Below are 17,014 nucleotides of genomic sequence, written 5' to 3'. Positions count from 1 at the left end.
GCCAAGACTTTCTGCGTTGAAAGGGAAAGAAGGAATACAGATGGTGGTCTTCAAGCATTCTGTGCTCACCTGGGTGAGCTGCAGAAAGACATGTCAGAGAGATTTCAGGATCTTCTCTGGATCCCAAATCCCAGATTAGGTAATAAATCCATTCCTGAACATGTAATGAGGAATTAACAGGAATGATGGAGGAAGTGCAGCAGCCATCGTCTGAGTAGACATAGAGTGGTGATCCCAAGTCTTTGGTTATTTGAGGGTTCAGCAAAGATAGGCTTCACTCAGAGAAAGCGAAAAAAAGAAAAGCATTTTTTTTGTTCTCTTCATTGCATCTGCTCAGCTAGGGCAGGAGAGTGAAATATTCCTCTTGCATGATGTGGGCAGTCAGAGAAACCTCCAGAGAAGTGTGAGAAGAGCATTCAGCTGCAGTTTTTAATAATCTATGATAAGGAGTTGGAGCTGGAACTGGATGGACTTCAGATCATTTGGGAGGCTGAGGGGATGATAGATAGGACATATAGAGAGGTAGTTACACCCAAGGTGCAGGACACAGGAAACTGGGTGACAGTCAGGAAAGGGAAAGGGATTAAGGAATCACTGCAGAGATAAACTCCTGTGGCTTCCCCATCAACAACAGGTATATCACTTTTGATACTATCTGGGAGGAAAGTTGCGGCTGGCAAGTCTCTGGCACTGTTTGCCTTTATGACTCAGAAGGAACAGAGAAGGAGAGGCACTCTGTGCTGATAGGGGATTCATTAGTCAGGAGAGTGGGCAAAGTCAGGGTACTGTGGGTGAGAATGAGGTTCCCAGATGGTATGTTACCTCCCAGGTTCCAGGGTCTGGGATATCTCATATCGAGTGGGAGGGTCAACAGCCAAAAGTCGTGGTCCGTGTAGATGCCAATAAAAAGTGTAGGATGAGGTTCTGCAGAGGGAGTTCAATAGGTTATAGAAACATAGAAAACCTACAGCACAATACAGGCCCTTTGGCCCACAAAGTTGTGCCGAACATGTCCCTACCTTAGAAATTACTAGGCTTACCTATAGCCCTCTATTTTACTATGCTCCATGTACTTATCTAAAAGCCCCTTAAAAGACCACCGTTGCTGGCAGCTCAGTAAAAAAATTTACACCTGACATCTCCTCTGTACCTGCTCCCCAGCACCTTAAACCTGTGTCCTCTTGTGGCAACCACTTCAGCCCTGGGAAAAAGCCTCTGACTATCCACAAGATCAATGCCTCTCATCATCTTGTTCACCTCTATCAGGTCACCTCTCATCCTCCTTTGCTCCAAGGAGAAAAGGCCAAGTTCACTCAACCTATTCTCATAAGGCATGCTCCCCAGTCCAGGCAACATCCTTGTAAATCTGCTCTGCATCCTTTCTGTGGCTTCCACGTCCATCCTGTAGTGAGGCAACCAGAACTGAACACAGTACTCCAAGTGGGATCTGACCAGGGTCCTTCATAGCTGCAACATTACCTCTCGGCTCCTAAATTCAGTTCCACGATTGACGAAGGCCAATACACCAAACATTTTCTTAACCACAGAGTCAACATGTGCAGCTGCTTTGGGTTATGTGCTCAGTTAAAGAGCAGGACCTCCAGAGTTGTGACCTCAGGATGACTACCCACGCCATGTGTGAGTGAGGCCTGAACCAGGAAGATTATACAGTTTAATAAGTGGCTAAGGAGTTGGTGTAGGAAGGAGGGCATAAGATCTTTGGATTATTGGGCTCTCTTCTAGAGAAGGTGGGACCTGTACAGAAGGGACAGTTTGCACCTAAACTGGAGGGGAACTAATATTCTAGTGAAAAAGCTTGTTAGTGCTGCATGGTGGGGTTTAAACTAGAGTTGCAGGGGAATGGGAACCAAAGTGCCAGAAGAGTTAGTGGAGAGGTTGTGGAGGTAGATGTTGGTTAGATCTCAGACAAAGTTAGGAATCAAAGGCTCAGCATTATGTAACTCTAGACCTGAGCTGCCTGTATTCCAATCCACCAGGTATCACAGGCTTTGGTGATAATTTACCAGAAGTCTCTGGACTCTGGGCAGGTCCTGGCAGATTGGTAGAAGGCGAAAGTCATGTCACTGTTCAAAAAAAAGATGTAAGCAAAAGGCAGGTAACTATAGGCCAGTTAGTTTAACATTGATTGTCGGGAAAATGCTAGAAGCTATCATTAACGAAGAAATTACAAGGCATCTGGAAAGAAATGGATCTTTCAGGCAGATGCAACATGGATCCAGCAAAGGCAGGTCCTGTCTGACAAACACTAAAGTACTTTGAGGACAGATGAGTACAGTGCATAGAGGAGAACAGATGGACATTATTTACTATGATTTCCAAAAGGTGTTCAACCAAAGACTTATCCATAAGATAAGGATGAGTTGAGGGTGATCTATTAGCATGGATAGTGGATTGGTTAACTAATAGAAAGCAGAGAGTTGGCATACATGGGTGTTACTCTGGTCGACAATCAGTGCTCAGTATTATGCAACTAGTGTCCTGAGCTGCCTATATTCCAAATGTTATATTAACAGTCTGGAAGAGGGAACCAAGTGTAGTGTTTCTAAGTTTGTTGATGATACTAAATTGATTGGAAAAGCAAAGTATGCAGAAGATACGGAGAGTTTGCAGAGAGATATAGACAGGGTAATTGGGTGGGAAAGGGTTTGGCAGTAGAGTACAATGTCTGTAACATGAGGTCATCCACTTTAGAAGGAAAATTGGAAGATCAGATTATTATTTAAATGGTAAAATATTGCAGCATGCTGCTGTGCAGAAGGACTTGGGAGCACTTGTGAATGAATTGCAAAAGGTTTGCAGGTGCAGTAAGCTATCAAGAAAGCAAATGGAATGCTGGCCTACATTGCTAGAGGTATTGAATTTAAGAGCAGGGAGGTTATGCTGCAACTGTACAGGGTACTGGTGAGGCCGCATCTGGAGTACTGCATGCAGTTCTGGTCTCCTTACTTGAGGAAGGATATATCAGCTTTAGAAGTGGTACAGAGAAGGTTTGCCAGGTTGATTCCAGAGATGAGGGGGTTAAACTATGGGGAGAGATTGAGTCGCCTGGGACTGTACTCGCTGGAATTCAGAAGATTGAGAGGAGATCATATAAAAACATATAGAATCATGAAAGGGATAGATAAGATAAAGGCAAGAGGCAGGAAGGATGTTTCCACTGCTTGGTGAGACTAGAACTAGGGGACATAGCCTCATGATTCGGGAGAGTAAGTTTAGGACATGGATGAGGAGGAACTGCTTTTCCCAAAGAGTGGTAAATCTGGAAATCTCTACCCAATGAAGCAGTGGAGGCTGCCTCAGTAAATATATTTAAGGCACTGTTGGATAGTTTTTTGCATAGTAGGGGAATTAAGGTTTAAGGGGAAAAGGCAGGTAGGTGGAGATGAGTCCATGACCAGATCAGCTATGATCTTATTGAATGGTGAAGCGGGCTTGACTGACTCACTCACTGACTGACCAGATGGCTGACTCCTGATCCTATTTCTTATGTTCTTATGTCTCATGATTCTTATTCTCTTTTAGAAGGGAGGGGGGCAGAAGAAAGGTACTTAAAGGCAGTTAACCTGATTTCAGTGGTTGGGAAGATTTTGGAGTCCACAATTAAGGATGAGATTTCAGGGTACTTGGAGGCACAAGTACATTCCTAACCTTTGTTATGCCATGGAGCATGGACCCTAAGTAGGGAACCCCTGCCCTGAAGGGAAATCTTGCCTGAGATATCTGTTGGAATTCTTTGTGGAAATAATAGGCAGGATAGACAACGGAGAGTCAGTGGATGTTCTTTATTTGAATTATCAGAAGGCCTTTGACAAAGTGCCACACATGAGGCTGTTTAACAGGGTAAGAACCCATGGTATTACAGAAAGGATACTAGCATGAATAGAAATTTGGCTAACTGGCAGGAGGCAAAGAGTGGGAATGGAAGGAGATTTTTTGCTTGGCTGCCAGTAACAAGTGGTTTTCCACAGGGTTGGTATTGGGACAGCTTCTTTTCGCACCATATGTCCCTGTTCAGGATTCCCTAAAGGTTAACTTGCAGGTTGACTTAATGGTGAGGAAGGCAAATGTAATGTTAGGATTCATTTCAAGAGGACTACAATATAAAAGAAAGGATATAATGCTGAGAATTTTATGAGTCATTGTTCAGAACACACTTGGGAGTTTTGGGCCCCTTATCTAAGAAAAGATGTGCTGGCATTGGAGACAGTCTAAAGGAGGTACACGAGAATAATTCTGGGAGTGAATGGGTTAGAATGAGGGGGATCTCATTGAAAACAATCAAATATTGAAAGGCCTCAATAGAGTGGATGTGGTGAGAATGTTTTCTATAGTGGGGGAGTCTAGGACTAGAGGGCACAGCCTCAGAACAGAGGGATACTTATTTAGAACAGAGATGAAGAGGAAATTCTTAACCAGAGGGTAGTGGATTTGTGGAATTCTTTGCCACAGACAGCTGTGGAGCCCAAGTCACTGGGTACATTTAAAGTGAAAGTTGATAGGTTCTTGATTAGTCAGGACATCAAAGGTTATGGGGGGAAAGCAGGAGAATGCATTTGAGAAGGAAAATAAATCAGCCACATTGGAATGGTTAGCTGGCTGGTGGTAGTGGTATCCACTGGATTTCCAAGAGAGCGGTCCTGGGTTTCAACCCCATTGGCTTCTTGTACGCTTTCCATGAATGCTGGGAATGGCACAGAAAGGAGCAGCAATATCATGGAATGGTGAAGCAGACTCGATGGGCTGAATGGTCTAACTCTTCTCCTATGACTTAAGGTCTCATGGTCTTATGCATTCAGAACTGAGATGAATAGAAATTTCTTCATTTAGTCGATAACGAACCAGTGGAATTTTCTATTACAGAAGCAAGTTGCTGAATATATTTCAGAAGGCTGTACAGATTTTTGGACACATGACATTATGGATAACAGTAAGAGACAGCATATGATCAGAAGATGTAGGATAAGAATTAAGCTATTCAGCCCATTGAGTCTCTTCTATCATTCACTCATTGCTAATTTTTAACCTCATTCTCCCACCCTTTCCATGTAACCCTTAACCCTTCACCAATCAAGAACCTATCAATCTCTTCTATTTATGCACCTAATGACTTGGTCTTCACAGTCCTCTGCAGCAAAGAGCCCTACTGATTCTGCACACCACTGGCTGAGAAAACTCCTTTCAATTCAGTTTTAAAGGGATAAACTGAAGTATGAAACTGTGCCCTCAGATCTTACACTTTCCTACTAACTGTAAATCCTCTCAATGTCTACACTATCTAAGCCTTTCAGTATCTGCGGGAATATGGTTTGTTGTTATTGTTGCTCTGTGTGGCATTTACACTTTTAGTTGAAGTGTGGTCCAGGAAAAGCAGACATGAGTCTGTCCATTCCGGAGCAGCAGTTGGTTTGAACTTCATCTGACCATTCCAACATGTGTGGTCCTGAGTTGGCATCACCTGATGGAGTCCTTGAAGCACGCAAGCCTTTGCATGATGTCAACTTGTTGATCCAGGTCATGGAGGGAGAATATGGTAATAAAATACAAGATCGGTCATGATGGTATTCAATGGTAGAGCTGGCTTTCAGATATAAATAGCTTATTCCTCCCCCTATTATCTATCTTTCTAAAAATAAATCTCTGATAAAGAATTGAAGGAGCTGGTGGGGGTCATTAATAAATACCTTGCTTCAGTATTCACTCATGAGAGGGACATTAATAAATGTGTAGAAGGCATAGGTTTACATGCTTGAACATGTTGACATTAAGAAAGAGGATATGCTGAAAGTTATTAAAACATTGGGATAGAAGGGTTAGATGAAATATAACTCAGGTTACTGCAGGAAGAGTGCCTTTATCACTAGCCACAGGAATGTTACTAGAAGATTGGAGAGGGGCAAATGTTATTCCTTTGTTCCAAAAAGATAAAATGGATAACTCTGGAAAATATAGACCAGTGAGTCTTATGTCAGTGGTGGGCAAACTATTGAAGAGCTTTGTTAGAGACAGGATGTATGAGCATTTGGAGAAGCATAATCTGATTATGGATAGCCAACATGGCTCTGTGAGGGGCAGGTCATGCCTCATGAGCCTGAATAAAGTCTTTGAGGATTTAACAAAACAAATTGATGAAGGTACAGCAGTAGATATAGTGTATATGGATTTTACTATGGTGTTTGACAAGGTTCTCCATGGTAGGCTCATTCAGAAAGCGAGCAGGTATGGACCCAGTGAAAATTGGCTGTGTGTATTCAGAAATAGCTTAGCCAATGAAGGTAGAAGGTGGTAAAGATGGAAAATATTGTGCTTGGAAGTCAGTGACTAGTGGTGTTCCACATGGATCTTTCTGCGACCCCTGCTGTTTATGATTTTTAAAAATAACTTAGATGAGCAGAAACAACACATACAAAATGCTGGAGGAACTCAGCAGGCCAGGCAGCATTTTTGGAAAAAGTACAGTTGATGTTTTAGGCTGAGACACTTCTCCATTTCTGAGGAAGGGTCTCGGCCCGGAACATCGGCTGTACTTTTTCCACAGATGCTGTCTGGCCTGCTGAGTTTCACCAACACTTTGTGTGTCTTGCTTGGATTTCCACTATCTACAGATTTTCTCTTGTTTGTGATTGGATGAGTGGAAGGATAAGTTAGTAAGTTTGCAAATGACACAAAGGTTTGTGGTGTCGTGAATAGTGCAGAAGGTTGTGGTAGGTTGCAATAGGACATTGATTGCATATAGAACAGGGATGAGAAGTGGCAGATTGAGTTCGATCTGGAAAAGTGTAAAGTGAAAAGGTCAAAATTGAAGGCAGAGAACAAGGTTAAATGCAGGATTTTTAGTGGTGTCGAGGAACAGAAGGATCTTGGGGTCCACAACACTTGAACACTCAGAATTGCTGTTCAAGTTGATACGAAGGAATATGGGGTGTTAGTCTTCACTAGTTATGAGATTGAGTTCAAGAGCTGCAAGGTAATGTTGCAGTTATGAAACTTGGAGTGTCGTTGATACCCCTGCCCCCCCTTACCCCCTTCCCTATCTATTGTTTTAGTCTGGTTCTCTTTCTCTCTCTTTTCCCCCCTCACTATAACCTCCCCCAGCCCTACCTTTCTTTCTCTTTTATTTCCCATAATTCTCCACCTTCCCTCTAGCCCATTTCTCTCCAGCCTATCACTTCCCAGCTCTCTACTTTATCCCTCCCCCCACTTCTTATCCCCCCTTGACCATCCCATGTTACTTCACCCCTGATGAAGGGTTTCAGCCCGAAATGTCGTCACTACCTCCTCCCATAGATGCTGTCTGGCCTGCTGAGTTCTGCCAGCATTTTGTGTTTTTATTTATTTCCAGCATCTGCAGATTCACTTGTGTTGCCTTTGGAGTGTTGTATTCAGTTCTGGTTGCCTCAGTATCGGAAGGATGTGAAAGCTTTAACAAGGCTGCAGAGGAGCTTTCCCCAGCTGCTGCCTGGATTAGAGAGCATGTGTTATAAAGGAAGATTCAGCAAACCTGGGCTTTTCTCTTTGGAGTGAAGAAGGATGAGTGCTGAATTGATAGAGGTGTTCAAGATGATAAGTGGCATACTATAGATAGAGTGGCCAACCAATGGTTTTTTTCCCAAGCCAGAAATGGCTAATAAAAGAAGGCTTAAGATTAACGAAAGCATGATGGAGATGTCAGAGGTTGAGTTTTTACACAGAGCAGGTGTGTTGAACTGTCAGGGATGTTGGTAAATGCAGATACACTCACTACAGACATTTAAAAGACTCTTAAGTAGGCATGTGGATAAAAGAAAGAATGAAGTCTATGAGAGAGAGAGCAGGGTTAGATTGATCTTAGAGTAGGTTAAAATGTTGGCACAACATGGTGGGCGGAAGACCCTGTACTGCTAATTTAGTTTGCTTAGTCTATCTATTGATTAAAGTGCTGCAAGATTATTGCATCATCCTTGTTCCAAACACCTCTAATTTTCTGTCTGGAAGTCTATATAAAACTGTCATAAATATCTCTCCACACCTCGATAATTCTTAGCTCCACCCCAGATGATTAAATTTTATTTTCCCAACTAAAATTGTTTCGCTCAACTGCATTAATCTCGTTGATAAAATCACATCGCTCCCACATCCCCTCACTTTTCAGTTTGCCTCCTTCTCCTTCCCAACCTTAGTCACAGTTCGCCAATGTGCGCTGAGCAGTTCCGCTGTTGACTACCGTGACAATCATTTTGCTCTGCCACATGTGGTCCTGTTCTCACGAGTTCTATTGAAGTAGCTGCAGCAGGAAACTTGAAAAAAAAACACAACGGAAACTTCTGTTCAACCGCACAACCTGAAGGCACAAATTAAAAATTACCTTTCAGCAGCATCTAATTGGAATTTCATTCCCTCCATTGCTTTGGACGGAGTCCCACAATCATTCTACCTCGTGATCGCACCCATCAAAAAGCCTTCTGAAGAAGATTCTTTCACTCTTCCAGGTAGCTTTTAACTTCTTACGTGCTATATGTCCGAGTCTTTGATTGTATCTTGCATTTTATACAGAATCAGAATCCGGTTTAATATCACCGGCATAGATATGCGTGCAATGATAGATTGTGAATTTAATTATTGTTTTTCAATGGAAATCTACAACTCGGAGAAAATCATATCATTTAAAAAAATAGTTACACATTGGCTTTTACCAAATAAAATAAAGTTTATTTTATGAATACATTTGGATAACGAACAGTAAATCTAAAATTCAATATACATTATTAAGGAAATATTCTTTGTAAAAAATGGGATTTTTTTTTCTGAATAGCGATAAACTAGCTCCTTCCTGTAGTGGATTTGAGGGTGTAAGTGTAGCAGCTTTCATGCATGGTTTGGTTGAAGTAAATCGTTTGTATAGTTGACTGTTTTAACACAACTGTTTTAACGAGACTGGGGGAACTTTTGTTCGTCAGTCAGGTGCTGTTTAGGCAATTCCAATTACTCATAGATTCTTTATCAAGTTCTCTCGAAGACGATTTTTTTGTGTAAGCAGATCGTCATTTGATATACACGGTGCAAATGAAAGATTACTTTCGAACCTGAATCAGTCTCGCGACGTTTATGCATTAAGAACTTCTGCAATAGACTTTCTGTTACCTCTTTTTTCAAACTTCCTCTTCGGCTCCCTGTATTGAAGAGATTTACTACAACGAGGAGGAAACGTCTTCACTCAGAGGTTTGTGAGGGTGTGGGAGGAGCTGCCAGCACAAGTGGTGCATGTGCTCTTGATTTCAACGCTTAAGAGTCAGTGGATGTTGTTTATTTGGATTATCAGAAGACCTTTGACAAACTGCTGCACATGAGGCTACTTAACAGGATAAGAACCTATGGTATTACAGAAAGGATTTGGCCTGGGTGGAGGTCCATAGGAGTAGCTGTTTAAATGGCACGGACTGTTTCTGACCTGTCCTTTGACTCAATGACTCTAAGAAGCAGTAGATGTGGACAACAATGCCCCCCTCTCCCATTCAGTTAGAACATGGCTGATCTAGAGCTAGCCTCAAAACTACTTTCCACAATAGCACCATAAGGTTTTGCTCAATTGTCTGTCAATCTCTTCCTTAAATATATTCATCTATTCCAATACCACAGGAAGAGAATTCCGGTGTTGACTTAGGAGACAATAATTCTCCCTTATATCCATCATACATCAGCAGCCCCTTATTGTGAAACAGCACTGGTAGTTCTAAAAACCCCTTAGGGAAAAGTTTTCACTTTGTTAGTCCTCCTCAGAATCTCTTTGTTTCAATAAGATTACCTCTCATTCTTCTAAAATCTGCTGAGTACAACTTTTCTTCATAAGTCATCTCAAGAACCAAGTAAACCTTCTCTGCATTCTCTCCACTGCAGGTGCTTTCTTCCTCAAGAGTGGAGAGCACAGTACAGGAGTACACAGCTCTCTAATTCTAGCCTATCTAACACACTGACATTGCATCAAAACTTCCCAAATTTAATGTGCTTGTGCCCCTTTTAATAAAATACACCATTTTATTGGCCTTATTAATTGCTATCTGCACCCTACCTTTTAATATTACATGTACAAGGACACCCATATCTCTTTTGACTGTATGTCACTAATAACTTCCCTTTCATTTTTCCCCAAATTTCCCCACATCATGCTCCACCTACATACTTCTTGACCTCTCAGTTATCGATTTGTGGGTTCTTTTCTGTGCTTCCACATTTTATAAAACCGCCATCTGTATATGGTATTTTTGTGCATAGCTCTTTTTTTAATGCTTTGTCACTGATGTAGATTGTAAATAATTAATGCCTCAACTCTGATCCCTATGGCACCTCAGTAGTTAACAATGTCCAATTCTTTCTTCTGTTAGTCAGCTAATATCTTACCCATTCCAATATATTATCTCCATTCTTATTAATTAACCTTCTATGAAAGTGGTTTTTCAAACACCATCTAGGGATCGGAATATATCTGCCTTTATCCACCCTGTTTGCTACATTCTAGATAGGTGATTTCCCAATGTCCGTTAATGAATCATTGAAGGGGGAAGCAGTTCTCAACTCTATGAAGAAATTGTAGAACATCTCGGCGAAAAAGAAAATGCCATTTTTACCGAATGGGTTGAGTAATCTCTCTCCATGCCGCTTTATTCAGTGATGAGATAGTCAGCAGCCAGTAATCTTTTTGATTTGCATCGACTAGGAATTAGACTTCATTTGAAATGTGTTGCAGTGCGCTGTATCAGAAGGCAGGCGTTTAAGTCATGTTTTGGGGGTGTTTTAGTATCGATGGCCCCCACCGAATAGTCGGTTGCTTTAGACTTCATTATAGCGAATTTCACAATGTTTCTTTCTTAACTCTCAAAAAGATGCAAAGTTACCCGGATATTCTTCCTTGTGCGAATTTCCGGAACCGCTGATGAACATCTTTGGCCGGCATCTGAGCCGTATTCCCGCTCTGTCAGATACTGTATGCTTTCCAATCTTGAACATGTTCAATATATTAAAAAAATCCAGAATACTTGAACACACGAATAAAAGGTGTACATTGGTTGGTTAATCACTCAGTCCAACCTGGAGATAACTAACAGTAAATGGCAGGTACAGACGTGATAGAAAGTTTATGAACCCCGTAGAATTTCTCTATTTCCGCATAAATATAGCCTAAAATGTGACCAGATCTTCATGTAAGTACTAAGACTAGGTAAAGAGAACCCAATTAAATAAATACGTACTTAGAAAAAGTACGCAAACCTTTGCTGTCAAAAACTGGTGTAACCCCCTTGTACAGCAACAACTTAAAACCAAATATTTGTGCTAACCATTGATCAATCCTGCACATAGGCTTGGAGGAACTTCAGGTCATTCCTCCTTGTAAAACTGCTTTAACCCTGGGATGTTGTTGGGCTTCCTTGCATGAAGTGCTTGCTTCAGGTCCTTCCACAACATTCCTGTAGGATTAAGGTCAGGACTTTGACTTGGCCATTCCAACACACAGATTTTCTTCTTTTTAAACCATTCTGTTGTAGTTTTGGTTCATTGTTGCATTATCTAACTTCTATTAAGCTTCAGGTGAGGGATTGCTATCCTGATATTTTTTTGTAAAATGCCTTGATACAATTTTGAATTCATTGTTCCCTCAACAATTGCAAGCTGTCCAGTCCTGAGACAGCAAAGCAACACAAAGCACCATGCTTCACAGTTGGGACAAGGTTTTGGTGTTGGTGTGCAGTGTCCTTTTTCCTCCAAACATAGTAATATGCATTTCTGCCAAAAACTTCAACTTGTGTCTCATCTGTCCATAGAACATTGGTGCAGAAGCATTATAGAACATCCAGGTTTTCTTTTGCAAACTTGAGGCATGCAGCAGTGTGTTTTTTTTTTGAAGAGCAGTGGTTTCCTTTATGGTGTCCTTCCATGAACACCATTCTTGGTCAGTGTTTTTCTTATATAGTAGTGGACACATGAATAGAGACTTCAGCAAGTTCAAGAGATTTTTGCAGGTTAGCCTTTTTCACCTCCTTCTGCATTGCACATTGTGCTCTTGGTGTGATCTTTGCAGGATGCCCACTCCTAGGGAGAGTAGCTACAGTACTGAATTTCCTCCATTTGTAGACAATGTATCTTACTATGGACTGATGAACTCTTACATCTTTAGAAATGCTTTTTATTTTACCTTTTCCAGCTTCATGCATCTCTACAATTCTTCTATGGTCCTCTGAAAGTTGTTTTGATCAAGGCATGGTGCACAAAAACAGAACTTTCTTGTGAAGAACAGGCTCTGTCAGCAACCTCTATTATGTGCCTTTTTTATAGGGCAGGGCACCTCTATACACCTCCAATCTTGTCTCATTGATTGGAAGGCCTGACTCCAAATAACTGTTGTAGAAGGTATTATCCCAGAAGTTCACATACTTTTTCCAACAAATACATGTAATATTGGATCATTACTCCCAATAAATAAACAAGTATAATGTTCTGTGTTATTTATTTAATTGGATTCTCTTTATTTAGTTTTAGGAATTGTGTGAAGATCTGATCATATTTTCAGTCATATTTATGCAGAAATAGAAATTCTACAGGGCTCACAAACTTTCTAGCACGACTGTAGCCTATGCACCAACACTAAGCTCTGGAGATTTCAGCATCTGAGGTAAACCAAGTGTGTTCAGTTGTGTTCACCCTGCAATAGGAAAGATGTCATTAAGCTGGAAATGTTGCAGAAAAAAATTGAGGATATTGCCAGAAGTCATATGGAATAGGTTATAGGATGGGTCGTTTCTTGGAATGCAGAATTCTGAGGAGTGATCTTGAGGTATCCAGAAAAGGTGAATGCACATAATCATTTCCCAAGGTTGGAGAACTGAGAACTAAGGGGCATAGGTTTAAGATGAGTGGGAAAGGATTTAAGTGGAACCTGAAGGACAATTTTTTTTAAGAGGGTTGTACTTTTACAATAGACAATAGACAAGAGGTGCAGAAGTAGCCCATTCGGCCCTTTGAGCCTGCACCGCCATTCTAGGATCATGGCTGATCATCTACTATCAATACCCGGTTCCTGCCTTGTCCCCATATCCCTTGATTCCTCTATCCATAAGATACTTATCTGGCTCCTTCTTGAAAGCACCCAGAGAATTGGCCTCCACTGCCTTCCGAGGCAGTGCATTCCAGACCGCCCACAACTCTCTGGGAGAAGAAGTTTTTCCTTAACTCTGTCCTAAATGACCTACCCCTTATTCTCAAACCATGCCCTCTGGTACTGGACTCTCCCAGCATCTGGAACATATAAAGAGCTTTTCTATAAAGAGCTGTCAAAAGTGACAAAAATTTAAAAGACATTTGAACAGATACATAAATAGGAGATGTTTAGATGAATAAGGATCAAATGCAGTCAAGTTGAATTAAGAAGGTATGGTATAGGAGGTATCTGAGGTATAGGAGACATAAGACATAGGAGTATATTTGTCCATAGGAGCAGTTAGGCTATTCAGCCCATTGAGTCTGCTCCACTATTCCATTATTGCTGACTTATTTTCCCTCTCAATCCCATTTTCCTGCCTTCTCCCCCATAACCTTTGAGGTTCTTACTAATCGAGGATCTAACTCCTGGTGGAATCATCGGGGCGCTGTCAAGACAAGCTTTTTTCACCGATCTTTTTGGTGATTGCTCATCGTATGGCGTTTCTTGGGCATGTGAAACCTGGTGGAGCCCATCCCTCTCCAGGTTTTTGGAGCCGGCTAGATTTGAACTTGGGAACCTTCGCTCCAAAATCCAGCTGATGCCACTACACCATGAGCCGGCCTTCTAATTCTATGACTTAGTGTAAACTGCTGACAGAACCTCCCAGTCCCAGAGACTAAGATTTGATGGAAAACATGATTTAGTACTGACAGGTTTGCTGAACTTTCATTCAACAGTTATGACAGTAAGGTGAGTGTTGAGAGTGGACCCAAAAGCAAGACACAGACACTGAACCTGCAGGAACAGGACTAGGCTTGAGAAGGAAGCAAGGAAAGTGGGGAGGAAAGGACAGTGGACATGACACCGGCCCCGGATGAGACAAGGACTCCAGGCCTGGGCTAGGACCTGACTAAGACAGGGAACCAGGACATGGAACTGGGGACAAGGAGCCTGGGCTTGGACTCCAAGCCAGAGACTTGACAAGGACCCAAACCCTGGGTCTTGACTCGGGCTTGGACTCCAGAACCAGGTGAGGACAAGACAAGGCTACAGGACAAGAAGAGGCACAGGATGAGGGAATCCCAGCACTGGGCTGGGCAAGGTACTCCTGGGCTGGGTGAGGCACATGGACATGATGAGAACCCAGAACCCTGGTCAAGGGAGAGACATGAAGAGGGAGATCAGTGGGAAGGGATGGAGGCTGACAAGTGGACAAGGGAGTCACGTAGGGAACGATCCCTGCGAAAAGCAGAAGGAGGGGGAAGGAAAAATGTGCTTGGTAATGGGATCCCATTGGAGGTGGCAGAAGTTATGGAGAATTATACGTTGGACCCGGAGGGTGCTGGGTTTTTTGGGATCCTCAGAAGGTCCAAATTGAGAAGCTCGAAAAAGGATGCTGAAGCTTTTTGGGATCCTCAGAAGCGCCCTTCAACTTTTCGATCATATTTTGACCCAGACCTGCTATTACAGCCATATATCAGAACATGTCTCTGCTGCCAACTGACTCCAGTTGGTTTCAGGATCTGTTTTTGAAGGGATCGCTCCCTACGCAACTCCCTTGTCCACTTGTTCCCCCCTCCCCCCCATCGCTTCCCACCGATCTCCCTCCTGGCACTTATCCTTGTAAACGGAACAGGTGCTACACCTGCCCTTACACTTCCTCCCTCACCACCATTCAGGGCCCCAGACAGTCCTTTCCGGTGAGGCAACACTTCACCTGTGAGTGGGCTGGTGTGGTATACTGCATCCAGTGCTCCTGGTGGCCTTATATATATTGGTGAGACCCGATGCAGACTGGGAGACCATTTCACTGAACACCTACACTTGGACTGCCAGAAAAAGCAGAATCTCCCAGTGGCCACACATTTTAATTCCACATCCCATTCCCATTCGGATATGTCCATATGTGGCCTCCTCTACTGCCATGATTAGGCCAAACTTCGGTTGGAGGAACAACATCTCATATACATCCCATTCCAAGTCCCATTCCTATTCTGATATGTCTATCCATGGCCTCCTCTTCTGTCAAAATGAATCCAAACTCAGGTTGGAGGAACAGCATATACCGGCTGGGTAGTCTCCAACCTGAGGGCATGAACATTGACTTTTCTAACTTCCGTTAATGCCCCTCCTCCCCTTCTTACCCCATCCCTGACATATTTAGGTGTTTGCCTGTTCTCCATCTCCCTCTGGTGTTCCCCCCCTCCTTTCTTTCTCCCGAGGCCTCCCATCCCATGATCCTTTCTCTTCTCCAGCTCTGTATCCCTTTTGCCAATCACCTTTCCGGCTCTTAGCTTCACCCCACCCCCTCCGGTCTTCTCCTATTATTTCACATTTCCCCCTCCCCCCACTACTTTCAAATCTCTTACTATCTTTCCTTTCAGTTAGTCCTGACGAAGGGTCTCGACCCGAAACGTCGACAGCGCTTCTCCCTATAGATGCTGCCTGGCTTGCTGTGTTCCACCAGCATTTTGTGTGTGTTGTTGTTTGAATTTCCAGCATCTGCAGATTTCCTCATGTTTGCTCTTGCTTTAAGAATTGTGGTTTCCCGCACTTCAGCCCTCACCCCATCCTCCCGTCACCACAACAGGGACCGTGTCCCCCTTGTTCTCACCTATCACCCCACCAGCCTCCGGATCCAGCATGTTATCCTCCGCAACTTCCGCCACATTCAACAGGACCCCACCACTAAGGACATCTTTCCCTCTCTACCCCTCTCTGCTTTTTGCAGGGACCGTTCCCTCCATGACTCCCTGGTTCACACATCCCTCCCCATAGATCTCCCACCTGGCACTTATCCCTGCAAGCGTAAATGCTACACCTGTCCTTACACCTCATCTCCTACCACCATTCAGGGCCCCAAACAGTCCTTCCAGGTGAGGCAAAACTTCACTTGTGAGTCTGTTGGGGTAATCTATTGCATTCGGTGCTCCCTGTGCAGCCTCCTCTACGTCGGTGAGACCCGATGCAGATTGGGGGACTGCTTCGTCGAGCACCTACGCTCCGTCCGCCACAACAGACAGGATCTCCTGGTTGCCACTCACTTCAACTCTCCCTCTCATTCCCATTCGGATATGTCCATACATGGCCTCCTCTACTGCCATGATGAGGTCAAACTTTGGTTGGAGGAACAACATCTCATATACCGTCTGTGTAGTCTCCAGCCCCTTGGTATGAACATTGAATTCTCCAATTTTCGGTAATTCTCTCCCTCTCCCTTCCCCATCCCACCGCTACTCTGTCTCCTCTCCTAGCTGCCTATCACCTCTCATGACTCTGCCTTCTTCTACTACCCATAGTGCTTTCCCCTTAGATTCCTTCTTCACCTCTCCTGCCTTGCCTCCCTGCTTCCCCTCCCCAACCCCTTGGTCTTTCCTCTGATTGGTTTTCCACCCTCCCCCCACCTTCTTTATAGGGCCCATGCCCCCTCCTTCTTTAGTCCTGACGAAGGGTTTCGACCCGTAACTTTGACTGCTTCTTTCCACTGATGCTGCTCAACCTGCTGAGTTCATCCAGCTTTTTTGTTCATCTTGATTTGACCACAGCATCTGCAGTACACTTTGTGTTTACCATTTTATCCTTGCCTTCTTTCGGTATAACTGAGATTATCGCCTCCTTCCAGCTGTATGGTATTTATGCCTTTCTTAGAGCCCAGTTCAGTGTGGGGAGTAAAACAGGAATTAACTCATTTCTAAATTCTTTATACTACTCTGCCGTATACCCATCTGATCCTGGTGACTTGCTTAATTTAAGCCTACTAATTGTAGTTTTTAGTTCAGCTTTAGTTATGTCAGCAGTCATTGTTCTATTTTGTTCTTTGCTTGAAGT

General features: G+C 43.1%; 1 protein-coding gene across 1 annotated transcript in view; it reads left to right on the top strand.

Annotated features, from left to right (window-relative positions):
- The first annotated feature begins 8,406 nt into the window (after positions 1 to 8,406).
- Positions 8,407 to 17,014, top strand: part of LOC132398293 (sodium-coupled neutral amino acid symporter 1-like) — a 104,023-nt gene continuing 95,415 nt past the window's right edge. Inside the window, exon 1 of the mRNA XM_059977496.1 lies at positions 8,407 to 8,486. The gene's annotated coding sequence lies outside the window, so the exon portion shown is untranslated. The remainder of the gene's footprint in view (positions 8,487 to 17,014) is intronic.

The sequence above is a fragment of the Hypanus sabinus genome, chromosome 8 (genome assembly GCF_030144855.1).
Source record: "Hypanus sabinus isolate sHypSab1 chromosome 8, sHypSab1.hap1, whole genome shotgun sequence".
NCBI lineage: Eukaryota > Metazoa > Chordata > Chondrichthyes > Myliobatiformes > Dasyatidae > Hypanus > Hypanus sabinus.
Note: the sequence above shows the minus strand (reverse complement) of the source record. Positions and strands in the feature narration are given on the sequence as shown.